At 45.3% G+C, this 5,000-nt stretch overlaps 1 protein-coding gene across 1 annotated transcript in view; it reads right to left on the reverse strand.

Moving 5' to 3' along the window:
- The window catches only part of ppfia2 (PTPRF interacting protein alpha 2), a 368,722-nt gene extending 365,600 nt beyond the window's left edge, over window positions 1-3,122 (reverse strand). The window contains exon 1 of the mRNA XM_063217227.1: window positions 3,049-3,122. The gene's annotated coding sequence lies outside the window, so the exon portion shown is untranslated. The remainder of the gene's footprint in view (window positions 1-3,048) is intronic.
- Window positions 3,123-5,000: the final 1,878 nt, after the last annotated feature.

A 5,000-nucleotide genomic window follows, 5' to 3' on the forward strand; every position in this document is an offset into this window, starting at 1 on the left:
GCACAGCTCAGCTCAGTGTATGTAAAGCAGCATCACATTCGCACAGCACAGCATCTCATCATCTCATTACAACACACAGCACAGTACCACACAGCACAGTACCAGTAAGCACAGGCAGCACCACGTGGCACAGTGCACAGCACAGCACTGGAGGGTAGAATATAGGACAGAATCACAATGCAGAGTATCATAGACCACAGCACAGCATACACACAACATATCCAGTTAAGACACCCCGTTATGAATGTGCTGTTACGAGGCTGGCAATGACCAAGTCATAGTGCATTACTGTCATAGTAGTGTAGTACTATATTAATTAACTTTCAATGCCTATTACAACGTGCCACTGGAGGTACAACGTGCATTAAGGGGCTACATTTTAAAGGCCTATTATGTATATGTATACATATATTAAACACAGTATAGTACAGAAAAGCACAGCAACATTGATTTATTTATTATTTCATTTTATCCATACAAATTAAGTGCCTTGCCTTGCACAATATCAGACAGCACAGCATGCACAGTCTCAGTACAGCACAGCACAGCACAGTAGCCTATGCACAGCTCTGCACAGCACATCACAGTGGAAACTCACACAGCACAGCACACAGCAGCACACAATTCAACATAGCACAGTTCAGCATAGCACACAGCACCACACAACTCAACACCGCACACAGCACACAGGGGGGTCACTTGTCCAGGGCCCAGGGAGAGTAGGGGCCCAAAATTAGGTCCTCATTACCAGGGCTTGACACTGGCACCTACCAACCGGCCAAATGCTGGTAAAACTTGCCTATGGCTAGTAATGCTGTCAGTGTCACTAGCCAATTTGGCTGGCAGCTTCCTTGGTATGACATATGTATCATAGTAGCCTATATTCTGTTGTTTGTCCCTTGTGTATCAATTATTTGTATAAGTTCAAGAAAAGATCAATCACTGTTTCTATATGCTTGATATACTTCTAGGTAGAAAGCTATAAACTCATCTTGCTTTAGCATCTCATCTTCTGAGGTTAGATGTACACAAGCATGATGAAGGAAAAAAAAACTAAAATCTGTGGCTAGTGGAATACCTGTATGGCTAGTGACTCGGGAAAACCACTATCCACGGTGGCTGGTGGGTGAAAAAGTTAATGTCAAGCCCTGCTCATTACATTGCATGTGTTGGATGAGGGGGCCCGTTAAATGACTTTGTCCCGGGCCCAGTCAAAGCTGTCAGCGGCCCTGGGTGTAGGTTTGGTTTGGAAAGTGGTGGGGACATTAATGACTAATTGTCCAGGTACACTATTTTTGCATTATACATTTTTATGGAAAAGTGGTGGGGACAAGCTAGGTTTATCTCAAAGATGGTATGGGCATGTCCCCCCCATCCACACCAAAAATGACACCCACACAACTCAATATAGCACAGCCATGCTACAGCACCGTGCAACACCACACAACACACAATCACACAACTCACACATAGCACAGCCATGCACAACACAGTGCAAAACCGAATCACACCTCAACATGGCACAGACCAGTGTAACTTCACATTAGAACTACACACAATCACACAACTCGGTATTGCACAGCCATGCTACAGCACAGTGCAACATCACAGTAACACACAATCACACACCTCAACATGGCACAGCGCCAGCGAAGCCCTTCTCTATCTTTTGCCACTAGCATACCAGCCGGCGCCCAGCGCTCCCCACACATCTGGCACTGCTGGCCATTGAATCACTCTTGGACAGGAGTGGGTAATGCTCTGCTGCTACAGGTAGGCTGTGCAACACACACACAATCTCTCTCTCTCTCTCTCTCTCTCTCTCTCTCTCTCTCTCTCTCTCTCTCTCTCTCTCACACACACACACACACACACACACACACAAACACGTACGCACTCACACACGCGCGCACACACGTACGCACGCACACACGCACACACACAGTACTTTTCAAACGTGGCCATGTCTGCATATTCAGCCCATATTTGCAGACCATCTGTAATAAATTAATCATTATCATCTGGATGAAAGAAACACACACACACACACACACACACACACGCACGCACGCACGCACGCACGCGCACACACACACACACACACACACACACACACACGCACACGCACACACACACGCACACACACACAGGAATGTGATTCCACCCCCTTCCTTTTTTCTGTCATAAAAGGCCTACAGCTAGTGCCATCATTTCGGGCAGAAAACGGCTCCGCTGTTGTAGAATGACTAACAGTGGTCAGAGTGGATGAATTTGGGTCAAATGAGCAAATGAAAATATATCTCTCCTGGTCCCTTGTCAAGGGAAGGGATGCGCGTCTGCAGCAATGTGTCACGTCCGTTCGTGTGCGGTATAGGCTATATGATGTAGATACGGTTTCATATTCAGTAATATCTCACGTTTGGTGTGTGTCCATTGTATATGGCGATACTGTGGACACGAGGGTGTGCATTGAGGGCTACTTCGCGACAGCATTTCATGATGCAGGTCTTTTGACTAATTACCACATTAGTATACCTTTAAATCCGGTCATATCGCAAAGAGCATCTTCCCCCGGCTCACTGATGTTAATTCAGGAGAATCCTTGGCTATTGTCTCAAGTGCATTACATCATTCAAGCTTCACCCTCCCTCCTCTCCTCTCCTCTCCTCTCTCCCTCGCTTTCGCTTGCTTGCTCTCTCACTCTCTCACACACACACTCTACACACGCTCACACACACACTCACTATCCATTATGTGGTTGTCTTTTTATTTCCCTGTTCAGGACGTCTTCTTGTGAATAAACAGTCGAAAGTGAATTCAGTCTTAGACCGTGTATTTGTTCTCTCACGTGCATTCATTCCGCTGACACCATCATACACATCTGTGAGAAGTTTCCTTGCCGATGGAAGGGGCGGCATTTACAAAATCACCTTGAAGCTGGTTTTCATAAGAAACAGTAGGTCGTCACTGAGCGCCTGAAAACGCAACGGGCTTAGCTACTCTATCGATGCTGTGTCTTTAATGTCATCATACCGTGTCCATACTTACAGTTTACTCTTCGCCTGGGCTTTACTCCTTCGACAGATCAATGACAGCTGCAGCAGTCTCCTGGAGCTAACGGGAGCCACACAGCTGGGACCATTCGCCACCAAAAATCCAAATGAGTAGTATAATCCTCACGACGCGAGAGCTCCGAGCAGCAACACAATAAAATCCACCGCTGACATTTTCAAAAACTTGAACATTTGTCCAGCTGGCTTATGACATTTTGCACACCAGAAATACCCATTGGTAAAAAGATGGCACGTTGAAATTCCACTGTGAGCAGCGAGCTCAGCCGGTAAGGACCATTGTTTGAGCAGGCGGAGGGGAGGTGGTCTCCATCTTAAAGTTGCAGCTGTGCAATTCTCTTGCGAAGAAACGCGATTCCGCCAGAAACCTACACTGATTCCGCCCTATTAAATATTCATTTCTTTAAAAGAAACAGAACGGTCTCGGTGGAGAACCAATGCGGGGAAAACCAAGATAACCCCTTACGTCACGTCTAAAGACTGAAGGTGATAGTGGCTGATCTAACAGACCGGCGCATGTAGTCAGTGATGGTTCATATCAGTAAGCCAACCGACAGTGGCACCAGGGGGAAAAATGCTTGTAATAACCCAATTTTATTGTTAATCTTAAACACATTTTTAATTACGAATGACAATGATAGTGGGATTCAACAGAATGTTCTTTACAAGAGGCATTGGTAGCGCAGTCATGGTATGTCGGCTATAGCTTCACCTTTGTCTCGTGCGTAAATGGGTGATGCCAAGCTGTAATACTCACTGTAACTCGTGAATGAGTGCCTGCAATTGGCCATGTCCACACCGGCTGTATATTAATTGCGTCCTCAGTCTTTTCTCTTATGTTTTAAAATTCGAGATAGTGTATTTCCTGGGTGATCAAGTTTAAAGAGAAACAACAAAAAAAGTATATGCTGACAAGGGTTCCAAAGAAAAAGAAAAGAAGAAAAAAAGAATTTCATCTGGAATGAGCTAATGGAGCATGATGTACTTGATGACCTTCCATAAATTAAGCTTAGTAACCTACAGTGAAGAGTGGGACAGAGAGATGGGCAGTGGTCTAGTCTACGTAGAACGCAGGTACGCATTATACCCACTAGAACATGTCGGGGATTTCAGTATACCCACATAAAATTGATCCATTATTTAGAATAGCACAAATATATACAGTTTATCCACCTCAAAATATGCTCAAATATACAGTATACCCACCACAAAAAATTAGACTTCACCACTGGAGATGGGGAAGTACTGGGAAATTACCTCTGGCCAGAGTCGAACCCAGATCCCCTGCGGAAAATATATTGTACCTTAGCCATTTGAGCTACGGCCTGTGCTTATTTTCCCTCTTTTTTATATTTTTTAGGGGCTTTTTATGCCTTTATTTGACAGGACAGTCGAAGATGGTGACAAGAAGCGAATGGGACAGAGAGACAAGGGAGGATCGGGAAATGACCCCGGCCAGACTCGAACCTAGGTCCCCTTGGGTGGGCATTCAAAGCCCAAATGTGGGGGGCTTAGCTTTTCCCCTCTTCTCATATACACCATTAACAGCAATGCCTACACACTGCAGCTTTCATTCTTGCATGCGCCTCTCGGTCCAGTCTGGTGATGTGAAGGCTAGTAGTATCAATCTGATCTCCAGACCTCTCGCAATAATTCATGTCAATACTGTTTATTGGTCTCGTTATTTATCTCTCTCCAGAGGTAAGGTTGAATGGGGTCGGGTCGTGAATAACCCAGACACGGACACTGAGGATACACTGAGCGAACAGACACACCAATATTGCGGAATGAATGAACTACACTCAGTTGAACAGACGGTGTCATTTTTCACTATTAATGCGATGTCTCATACAGACGCACACACACAAACACAAACACACACACACACACACACACACACACACACACACACACACACACACACACACA

This window comes from Engraulis encrasicolus, chromosome 15 (assembly GCF_034702125.1).
Source record: "Engraulis encrasicolus isolate BLACKSEA-1 chromosome 15, IST_EnEncr_1.0, whole genome shotgun sequence".
Lineage (NCBI taxonomy): Eukaryota > Metazoa > Chordata > Actinopteri > Clupeiformes > Engraulidae > Engraulis > Engraulis encrasicolus.